This window comes from Psammomys obesus, unplaced genomic scaffold (assembly GCF_907164565.1).
Source record: "Psammomys obesus unplaced genomic scaffold, mPsaObe1.curated_primary_1811, whole genome shotgun sequence".
In the NCBI taxonomy this organism is placed as follows: domain Eukaryota; kingdom Metazoa; phylum Chordata; class Mammalia; order Rodentia; family Muridae; genus Psammomys; species Psammomys obesus.
Window position 1 is genome coordinate 9,969,012 of NW_026594083.1, and position 12,622 is coordinate 9,981,633.

A 12,622-nucleotide genomic window follows, 5' to 3' on the forward strand; every position below is an offset into this window, starting at 1 on the left:
TGAAATAAAGATAAAATACTTACGTGTATCACTGGGAAGGTGAAGGTTGTAGGAAATTCCGTTTTATAACTGTCTTCTAGGTTTCACATATTAATTTGTTTGATGTGTGATGAGTTCTACAAAGGCAGGCAGTTCCTTATTGATAGCACAAGAACAAAAGTATTTCTAACCACAATGGAGAGAATTGGAGGAAACAAAGTTCAAGGTTGGCATGGCGAGAGAGCTCAGGGATCTCATATGTGGTTTGTGAATAGATTACCTCATCCCTGAAGCGCTGTCATCTTCACTACCGAAACTTTAATTTCCTCGTGTGTAAAATCATTAGAAGGAGGCTAACTCATGGATACAATGTGGGAACTGTATGAGAAACAATTTATGTAAGCACAATACAGTCAGAACCCATGATCCATAATTTGTGTTCCTTAGCATCGCTAATGCTGCATTTATATGTCCTTAAATGTATATTACACATTCTATGGGAATAGAAATCCATTAGGATGAATACAAAATGAAATAGTACACCTATTCTGAAAGCACTCAGTTTGCTAATATCTATATTGCTAATAAACTTTTCTTCCTGGGGAGAAAAGTCTGTCTTAAACATTTTTGTTCTCACTGAATTAACTGCTATCATTACAATTAGGAACAACACAATTTAGAGGCAAAAATCTGTGTGCATATCATATTTATAAGTTATAATTATTACAGAATATTGACATGATTCATTTTAGGATCTAAAAGTGGAGTCAGAGAGTCAAATATATTCATGAAACCTTAAAAATCATAAGCTTGATCAACAGTGTGCACAGAAAGTCATTTTAAGGAAAGATAGAAGTATTGTGGAAGTCCATTTGGAATCAATGAGTAAGTATATTTTGTTTTATATTTATTTCTTTGTTTAGATGATATTATTGTACATTATAATTTAGGCTTATGTTGTTCCATACACCTGGCTCATTGGTGAAGTTGCTAAAATTCATGCAGAGATGTAGTAAAATAAAGAGAAAATTGCCAGTATAGAAAAAGCGACACAGTCATTTGTTTTGCTCACACAGTACTCATTGTTGCTAAGAAAGGGAAATATGAAAATGTCTTGGCTCAGGAGCAGTCAGAAAATGATTGGACAAAAAGGATAGGCCCCAAACTGCTTGTCCATATAATGGAACCATTTGATTTTTGCAGTTAATGGAAAGTCATGGTAAAAATTTTATTTGACCATGTAAAAACTATCAATAAACAAATACAGATATATAAATTATGATAAGAATAGAAAGGGCAATATGGCTATTATATGCTGCCTTTTCATGAATAGAACTGGAATCATAGAACAGTGAGGGAACTTAAATATTCACTCTGTATTTTCTTTCTCTTTTTCTTTGACCTTAAATGCCTCCTTTAACAATTTTATTTTAAACATTTGATTTTGATGATATGTTATAATTTGATTATATATATTTTTAGTGTTCACATATTGTCCTTTTCTAATCTCCCAGATGTCAAAGCCACTGTAATGTTTAAATTAAGTCCCAGAGCTATCTAATATCAGCTTCAAATACATTGTTCTCAAAGAGGTTCAAATATATTTGTAAATACTTTAAACTTTATATTTTTAACATCGCTAAAGTATTAGATGATAGAGCAGTTGTCGACAAACACAAAAGTTTAACGGGAAGGGAGCTATTTCAAGCAGTACAAAGCAGTTAATATATTTAACTGTCAGACAGTAGACAAACAAATCACAGATTTGGCTTTCATACCTTGAGAACATTTTACATTTGTAATGGTTTACTGAAATGGTTTACAATTCCATCCTAAATACATCATATTTGTAACCATAATTGTTCCCAAGATATCCAGATTTCAGAGGATCAGTCTTCTAATAGAGTACCATATCTGGACAAGCACATTTCATAAACACAGGTGATGTGTGCTCTCTCTATTTTTTTAAGGGAAATGTAACTTATTTAAATTTAAGAAAAAAGAACATCTTAAGCTGAGTTGGCAAGGTGTGTATGAGTATGTGGGTATATGTATGCCTATGTGTGTGTGTGTGTGTGTGTGTGTGTGTGTATATATATATATATATATATATATATATATATAATGTTTTATTATTTTTTATATTTTTATACATGATTACAGTATATTTTTGTCATATTCACATTACTCCAGTTTTCCTCACATCTTTGGCATCTACCTCCAACCAGCTTTGTGTCTTTTTTTCTTCCTATCCTTATACATATAATATTTCTTCGCCCATATGCCCACTATTGGGGGATTATTTATTGTAGCATAGTCCATCACCAGAAGCACAGCCCTAATGTGAGTTGACTCTTCTTCCCTTGGCAGCCATCAACTATCACTATCTCCTATTGTGGGTTTCCATGAGACACTCTCCAATTCAATCCACAATGTTGACTTGATCTACAGGTTTTGAGCAGTCAGCTACAGTTGCTATGAGTGAGTTCAGTGATCCTGTCATGTCCAGGAAATACTATTTCCCCTTATTCTTCTCCAAGCTATAACCTTTACAATAGTTTCTACATTCCTCTGAGATGTTCCTTTAGCCTTCTGGGGGAAGGGGTTGTGGTACAGTTGTCCCATTTATTCCTCATGTCTCCACAGACATGTATTTTCTGCACTGTGAGCAATTGTGAATTTCTATATTCACTGCCATCACTACTCAAAGAAATTTCTTTTAAGAGGTTTGGGAGTTGTTCTCATCTATGGATCGAGGGTTACAGCAACTGTGACAGCTGAGCAAGGCATAGTAACTGGTTCATTCCTGAAACATTGGAGGTTACAAACAATGATTTCTGTCTCAGGTTTACATTGTTGGGCTTGTGTATCCTTCCATAGTGTTTGGGGTGTAAATACAAGTCAATGTCAGTTTGTCCGTCCCATAATGTTTATATTATTATTTGGCTGGTCATCTTTTGTCAGACCAGTAAGTATTGCAGTTCAAGAGTGTTGGTGATATTTCTTCCCCAGCAACCTATATTTACCTTTAGATTCTGTGCAATTCAATCAGCAGAGAGTGCCTGGCCACTTACAGCTTAATTTCTTCATGTTCTATAAACAAAGAATATGGTATCTCCAATAATGAAGTCTTAACATTAAATTTTGGGACAAGTACCAACATTTTCAATAGCTTGTATTGTTTGGGAATCTCAGGGACACAACTAACAACTGAGAGGAGGCCTTCCATATCTGGAACTGGACTTTAATTTGCCTAGTTCTGCTATCTCTGAATAGTATGAATCCAATTAAATTTCTCTCTGTGAGTAAATCTTGTAAATAGTGTATTCCATAATGCCTTTTCAAACATCCTTAGTGTTATTTATTTCTACCTGCCCAAACCTCCCTTGTGTTTTACTTTCCTATATATCTCCCATTTAAACCATATTCTTTCACCTATTAATGTCATCTGTGTTTTACTATCAGTAAGATAAGGGAAGGAAAAAGGGGACGCATAGTAATACATTTGAAGAGAAAAAGACATCGTTGTTTCAAAACTTGTACTACAGTGTAGTATATATGTGTCCCAATTTACTATTAAGTATTAATGTATTATTGTACTTGGTATATAAATTAAACTTTCTCGTATATATGTATATAATTGGAAAAGGGGAATATTAACATAATTCAACATTGCCTGAGGAATACAGTTGAGTTAACTTTAATAAGAAAAAAAAAGAAAAAAAACCTTCTGTAATTATACACAATGCTTTAAAATTCATCTTATCCAGTAATAAGTAATGCTATGAACTGTAGGTAGATTGCTATCATGCACTCAGGATGATTTTTTCCTAGTTCCATCCATTTGCCTGCAAATTTCATAATTTCATTGTTTTTACTTATTGAGTAGTATGCCATTGTGTAAATGTACCACAATTTCTGTATCCATTCCTCAACTGAGGGACATCTGGATTGTTTCCAGTTTCTGGCTATTAACAAAAAAGCTGCTCTGGACATGATTGAGCAAATGTCCTTGTTTTATACTTAAGCATATATTGGATATATGCCTAGGAGTGGTATAGCACGATCTAATTTTCTGAGCAAGTGCCAGATTGATTTCCAAAGTGGTTGTACAAGTTTACATTACCACCAGCAATTGAGAAGTGTTCCACTTTCTCCACATACTCTTCAGCATATGTTGTCACTTGAGTTTTTTATCATAGAGAAGTTGCTCAATCCTCATTCAGAAAGGCAACTGGGATAGATATCAGAAGGAAGAAAAAACGGGGAACAGGACAGGAGCCTACCACAGAAGGCCTCTGAAAGACTCTACCCAGCAGGGTATCAAAGCAGATGCTGAGGCTCATAGCCAAACTTTGGGCAGAGTGACTCTTGGACAGAGGGAATCTTATGAAAGAAGGGGGAGATAGAAAATCCTGGAGGGGGCAGGAGCTCTACAAGGAGAGCAACAGAACCAAGAAATCAGAGCCCAGGAGTCTTTTCTGAGACTGATATTCTAACCAAGAAACATGCATAGAGATGACCTAGAACCCTTGTTCAAATGTACCCCATGACAAATCAGTCTCCAACTGGGTTCCCAAGTAAGGGGTACAGGGTCTGTCTATGTTGTGAACTCAGTGGTAGGCCCCTGAGGAGGAGCAGCCTTACCAGGCCACAGAGGAGGAAGATGCAGCCAGTCCTGATGAGACCTTATAGTCTATGGTCAGATAGAAAAGGAGGAGGTCCCCCCTATCAGTGGACTATGGAAGGGACATAAAGGGAAAAGAGGGAAGGTAGGTGGGACTGGGAGGATATGAGGGAGGGGGCTACAGCTGGATACAAAGTGAATAAATTATGATAAATAATAAATAGATAATAAAAAACACTGCCATATCTAATACCTAAGAGAAAAAAAAATCTAATACCTCTGAGATCTGTGCTTCAGAACCTTAGATTGTGTCTTAGCACAATTTAACTTCTTTTTGTTTTCTAGAATTTAATGATGTTTTGCATGCCTTAATTGTCTTAAAAAACATGAACAATGGACTGAAGCAATCCTTCTATTATTGAGCTATGAGGTTGTCATAAAGTAACAGAAGACTTTGGCAGCATGTATGTTCAGAGACAAAAATGCTTAATTTATTGTTTAGCATTACAACCACTTATGTAAAATACTCTATCACTAACCTTGAAGAAATCTGGTAAGAAACTAAATTCTATCTCTATATATTTAACACAGAATGCATAATAAATTGCTCTTGTAGCTACCCTAACAAAAGTTTATCCAAAACATTTTATCAAATTGGAATTCTTACATGTATTTCCATTTTATAAAAGGTCTATTCCAACCCAGGTCAGCATTAAATATTGTCAGATGTAAGATAATTCTAATACTACCTGTTAATAGTACTTATTTCCAATTTAAAAAATCAACTATATGTATGTACTTCATGTTGGATACCTGTAGGTATGGTTGTGAATTTGTGTCTATTTTCTTTGTTTAAATGTCGATTTTGACAGATTTTCAATAGCATTTAATACATATACAATTCTTTATGTTTAGATTTTACTTTCCAGTGCAGAAATTCTAAATTTGCTAAAGCTGGCAGATATTTTAGGGCATCAGTGCATTTTCAGAAATGAATATTTTAAAATATATACTTACAAAATAGTGCTGAATCTGAGTAAAAATGATACCTTTTCAAAATGCATGTCATTCACTTCATATTGTCATATATTTGATTATATTCACAGTGGATAACCTTTGTTGTCATTTCTCACTCTGTTTTCACATTTTGTTTGAGATAAGCTCTCTCCTTGGCCTAATCTTTCCATGTAGCCTAGAGAACCTGGTTAGTAATTTCCAGCTCTCTGTTTAAGGGACTCATCTTACCTTTCTGTTACAGGCATGTGGATCCATGTTGGTGTGTTTAGTGTTTGTTCCAGGGATTCACACTGATGTCTGCATGCTTATGTGTCATGAATGTCACCTACAAGGGCATTCCACTGTCCATACATTATGCATTTTGAATGGGAAGGCAGGAATAAGTAATATAGGATACAAGACTTCCCTTTAAGAGCTAAATGTTCATGTATGGATAAAACCTAGCACCTTTGTTCGGACGAAGCTCGTGGTAGCTCAATAACCAATTGGTTTCCCATAGTAAGGGGAACAGGGACTATTTCTGACAGGCTCAATGGCAGGCTCTTTGACCTCCCCACCTCTTCAAGGGAGGAGCAGTCCTACTAGGCCACAGAGGGGGACTTTGCAGCCAGTCCTGAAGATACCTGATAAAACAGGGCCAGACGAAAGGGGAGGAGGTCCTCTCCAATCCATGGACTTAAAAAGGGGCAGGGAGGAGCTGAGGGAGGGAAGGTGGGATTGGGAGGGAATGAGGGAGTGGGATACAGCTGGGATACAGAGTTAATAAAATGTAACTAATAATAATAATAATAAAGAGCTAAATGTTCAAAGCTCTGTGTCTGTCTGTCTGTCTGTCTGTCTGTCTCTGTGTGTGTCTCTTTGTTTCTATCTGCTGCAGGAGAACGTTCCTCTGGTGAAGGCTGAAAAAGGCATTGATGTTTAACCAAGCAGTATTGAGTTTGTATTCTAAGTTGTAAAATGGGTCTTAAGTCAATTCAAATATTGGTTGGTTACTCACACAAGCGTTGTGCCACCGCTGACCTGATATATTTTATAGACAGGACGGATTTTTGGTCAAAGGTTCTGTGTCCGGGTTGGTGTTTATAATTTTAGTTTGATGGCCTGCAGTCCAACATTTAAAAGTCTTTAAAAATTCTGTGGCAGCCTTCCTGATCACCTCCTGCTTGGGAGTGCAGGCTTGCCAGGCCACAGAGGAAAACAATGCAGCCAGTCCTGAAGAGACAGGATAGGCCAGGGTCAGATAGCAGGAGAGGAGGACCTCCCCTATCAATGGACTTGTAGAGGAGCAGGGAGGAGATGAGGGAGGGAGGGTGAGATTGGGAGGAGACGAGGATGGGGGGCCACAGCTGCGATACAAATTAAATTGTAATAAATAATAATAATAAAGAATAATAAAAATTCAAACTCTTTAAAAAAGTAATATAGGATAGAGATATCCATATGGAATCCACATGCTTCTGCAGCTTTTATGTAGATATTAGAGTTGTCAGGTGTGTGTTGGAACCAAAATAAAATCCCAGTGGGTAAATATATTGAGATCTTGTTTTTGGTGATGGAGAAACCAGAAGGAGAAAGACTGAACCACTGTTTAAGGGCATGCTAAACACTTTGAAATCATTTTAATGTTCTGACCCCTCTAAATCAATAATTTAATAAAAAGAGAACTCAGTCTTGTAGTCTTGGTAAACAGAATTAGTATTTATTCTGAGTATTCTTAAAATGATTATGTAGGACTTTTATCAAATGTACTCTACAGAAATTTTTCTAGATATTTTTTCCTATATTTCTCACCTCAGCCATCATTTTAAATTGCACCATTTGCTTGCATTGTGGCTTTGAGACAACCACAAAAGGCATCTGAAAGACTCTACCTAGCAGTGTTTCAAAGCAGACACTAAGACTCATAACCAAACCCTCGGCAGAGTGCAGGGAATCATATGAAAGAAGGGAAGTTAGTATGACATGGAAAGGATAGGAGCTCTACAAGGACCAAACATATCTGGGCACAGGGTCTTTTCTGAGACTGACACTCAACCAAGGACCATCTATGGATATAACCTAGAACTTCTGCTCGGATGTGGCCTGTGGTAGCTCAGTAACCAAGTAGTTTTCCAAAGTAAGGGGAACACGGACTATTTCTAACAGGATCTCAAGGGCAGGCTGTTTGACCACCACCCCCCCCCCGGGGAGGAGCAGTCTGTTAGGCCACAGAGGAGGACTTTGCAGCCAGCCCTGAAGATACCTGATAAAACAGGGTCAGATGAAAGGGGAGGAGGTCCTCCCCTATCAGTGGACTTGGAAAGGGGCAGGGAGGAGACCAGGGAGGGAGTGTGGGGTTGGGGAGGGAATGAGGGAGCGGGATACAGCTGGGACACAGAGTTAACAAAATGTAACTAAAAAGAAAAGAATAATAATAAAAAAAAGAAAAAAAAAAGATATTTTGCTATTTATTTCTTTTATCTAAAATCACCCTGCGTGCTGGTGCTTCTGCATATGCCACTCATTTTGAATGTCGGAGGACCAATTGCCTGAATCTCACTTTAGACTCACCACTTCCCGAAAAGTGCAGGTTCGTTATCGACCAGCTTCTGTTACCAGCTGTTCACAAGCAAGTCACTAGTAATAAAATCCTACACGATGCTATATGAAAGGAAAAACATTAATACCAAGCTCATGGAATAAGAATTATGATTTTCTTAGTTCATGACTACTTGGTATCAAGTCAGAAAACTTAGACTGAAGTTAGGTGCTTAATTGTATAGTCATCACGTTTTCACAAAGCCCAAGAGTCTCACTTGAAACTTAGTATGTACCAAGGATGTTATTAAAACTGCATCTTATGTGTTCTTTTTGTTTTCTTTAGGAGCACATGCTTGTATTTCTATCTTGCAGTGGATCATTATGTCCTAAAAGAATAACAGAAATACAATAAACTTCTTGATAAACAATAAATACACTATGGGGCATTTTCTGAACATATTTTTTCTCACTTTTGCCTAAGTGAATTTGCTTTCTATTCATCTAAATATGTCTTGTTATTAACAATGACAGTTGCAAAGGTCATTCCTACAATCAATATTGAGTAAGGTTTCTAACATCCCAAGTCGTTGAAGATGTCTATTGTTAGATAATTTCGTATTCATAGTTTACAACCTGTTGAGTTCTAATTATTTTTCAAGGTTACAAAAGTGCTTACTTATTTTGATATGACTGTATACTACAATTAATTTATTTCTTGTTAGCCATATACAAAACAGTTTATCTGCAATAGTCAATGACAATAAATTTGAGCAAATTAGACAAAGGAGTGTTCTATTTCAATTCAAAGACCATTTTAATTCACTAACTCTTTGCAAGATTAATGGTCCTACTAAAAATTAAATACTCCCCAGTGCACGGTATGTGCACCAAATGACCTCATTAAATAAGTATATGGAGAACAGATGTCTCTGTGACCTGTCTCCAGATTTACTGAGTTGGGAGTGTCCTTGTTTATTGTCCCTTTGATAGGAGAATGAATTTCAAATTAGGGACACAAGGACAATATATCCTCATAGATACTGTCAATGTAATTTGAATATTTCCAATATAGTTTGTCAGAAATAAAAAGGTTACACATGAATTATCATTTACTGATGAAATAATAATAAAATGTTATATCTTACTGATAGTCATCAAAAATATGAAGTATACTTTTCAGGTCTATAAGTTCTTGATTTTATGACTTGGTTTTAGTCTTTATACATAATTTCATATTACCATATCTTTGCTAGAAAAGGAAAGTTGGAATTTATGTTGTTTTTTTAAATATAAACACAATTAAAATTAACATCTTGTTTGAATTGTGACATGTAGTAAATATGATTGTGAATGTACTGTTTTATGTGAATAAATATGTGTGTAATTATCTTTATGGCATCAAAGTAAGTCAGAAATTTTGTCTCTTATCTTAATTGTTCTTTCTAATACTATAATTAGTATCCTAAATTTTAGCCATTAAACTAAAGCTCAGATTTTTCTCTTTCCATTGTTTAATGCATATCTGAATGATAAGACCATGGACATGCAAAAATGATTTTATGAAATTAATGTTTAACAGAACACTCTTTATTGGCTTTCTTATTCTGATTTTTCACTTTGAAATCCCAAGGTACAATGTGATGGTTTTAGAGAATGAATTCTATTTTGAAAATGGGAAAAAAACTGTCTATGTTTAAAGCTCTAACACATTAATAAAATCGAGTTCCAAATTATGGTAATAAATCCTAAGTGAGCTCACAGCTTTATGTAGTGTTTTGCTGGAAAGTTTTCTTAATGTATCTGTGGAAATTAGTAATTACTTTGTTATTGATTTGAGTGCTTATTTGATGGTAGCATTTTGAGAGAACCACAGTATTAACAATAGCATGCATTAGTGGTACCTACATGTTGAGGATATTTCCTTGAAATTATCCTAATGGAAGCTTATTATTGAAAAATCTTTAAAAATGCCTATCCATATAAATAACTTTCTATACATCTGGGTATGGATAATGAGAAATGGTGCATCTACATCAACAAAATTAGTAAATGTGTTTATGTATATTTTATCTAGTATGTCTGCAGAGTGAAGGGAGTTATCAAGCCTATTGCATGGTTTTTAACTGTTACAATGCATAATACTCTTACTTTGTATCTATTTGGCCAATAGATCAGGTAAATATATTCTGTCAATATTTTTCTGAATGTGGAAGAGCAGTTGCACATATGAGATGAGTTTACTACAACTGTGTCCATATACATAAATTTGTGCAAGCTCAATATGACAACAACCCAACATGGAGAGAGGAAGTGGGCTTGAAATCCTACTCCTAACTGAGTTGTTGTCAGCAAATTTACAACTGCTGGGACAGGGGAGATTGTATATACTCTACTGGAAATCCACATGTTTAATAGTAGATAGATAGATAGAGATAGAATTCAAGTCAATTTGTGATAACTATCTATCTATCTATCTATCTATCTATCTATCTATCTATCTATCTATCTATCTATCTATTATCTAATTCTACCAGTCTTCTATATCTATATCAATTACAGTGTTGAATGGGTAAGAAAGGGTAGATGGATTTGTTTGGAAACTGTAGGATGAGGGACATGAACCAGATTAAATACATTTTACAAACTTTGAAAATAACTAATTTTAAATTCATAAAGTTTATCTCTTGAAAGGAATAACTTCTATATTAAGGGATTTCACTTCCATGTATTGCTTTTGTTTTCTAGAATTCTTTATGGTTTTAGAAAAAAAAAAGTCTTGAGAGATTCACCCACTCTGTTGTCATCATAAATATCATCATTATGGCAATTTTTTTCCAGTATAAACCTCGTGAATCAGCTTGAAAATATGTACAATGTGAAGAGACATTTCTGTTATCCTAGCACTGTTTTCATTTTAAAGGACATAAGGCAGTATACATTTCCCATTAGAAGTTTATAGTCTGTTGAGGTGTTGGGTTATTTACCTTTGTATTGCTGTGCTGTGCCAAAACATGTCCAAGGTATCTCATAAAAGCAAGGGTTTAATTGGGTTTATCATCTCAGAGGGTTATCATTCTTGATGATATTGAAGCCTCAATCCTCCCCCTATTTATTTACTACCTTCAAGAAGATTGCATCTCCTAATCCTCTCTCAACAGTTTAGAGAATTCACAAAAAAGTTTCACTACCTGAGGACCAAGTATTGAGATCTGTGAATAGGGGTACATTCTCATTTTCAAAACATGGAGAATTGTGACAGCCTTAAGCAAAGATAAGTTGTTCTAGTTTTAATGTTTGTTTGTTAGTTTATTTATTTATTTTTGATTATTTATTACAATTTATTCACTTTTTTATCCCAGCTATAGCCGCCTCCCTCGTCTCCTCCCAATCCCATCCACCCTCCCCTTTCTAATTCTATGCCCTTCCTCTAGTCCACTGATAGGGAATAACCTCCTCCCCATCTATCTGACCCAAGCCTATCAAGTCTTTTCAAGGCTGGATGCATCATCTTCCTCTGTGGCCTGATAAGGCTGCAACCCCCAGGGGGAGGGGAAGGTGATCAAAAAGCTGGCCACTGAGTTCATTTCAGAGACAGACCCTTATCCCCTTACTAGAGGACCCACATGGAAACTGAGTAGCCTATGGGCTTCCTCAGAGCAGGGGATCAATGTCTTCTCCATGCCTGGTCCTTGTTTGGAGTATCTGTCACTGTAGGTTTCCCTGGGCCCAGGTTTTTTGGCTCTGTAGGCCTCTTTATGGAGTTCCTGTCCCCTCCAGGTCTTTCCATTTTCCCCTTCTTCCATAAGCATTGATGCAGAATGTGAATATATTATAAATAAATAAATAAATAAATAAATAAATACCAAAAAAAAGAAAAGATAAAGGAAACGCAAAAAAAAAAAAAAAAAACATACAAAGGCAACCTATAGATTGGGAAAAAAAAAAAACCTGTTGTTAGCCATATAGTTCACAAAGAGCTAACCTCCGAAGCTTACTATGGTAATCACTAATTTAATTTATACATGTATGCATCTCATAACACCATGCTGTGTACCTTAAACAGAGAGTAGAAACTACTTTTTGTAGTTACTATTCTGGCTTCATTACTGACCATCTATCACACACCACTCATAATACTAAGTGTTTGGCCATCCATATGTGTATAATACAGCATTTTATCATCTCTAATCTCTTAGGCCAGAATAATAAAGTATAGAGGTTGAATTTTATGGTTTCTAAAATGTCTTTGATCCCCGAGATTCCTTCGATTTTAAAACAAGCAAAGCAAGGCTGTGAAACCTATGCCAAAAGACTCTGTCTAGATTCTGCTTCCCCACACCTGGCTAAAAACATATCCATCTCTGGAGTGCTAAAAACATATTTGGCTACTCTTCCAGAAGAATTACATTAAACCTGAGAACTATTTTTCTTAATATGGAATGCACGCACATATACATACACGGTGAATGGGGGAGTGTA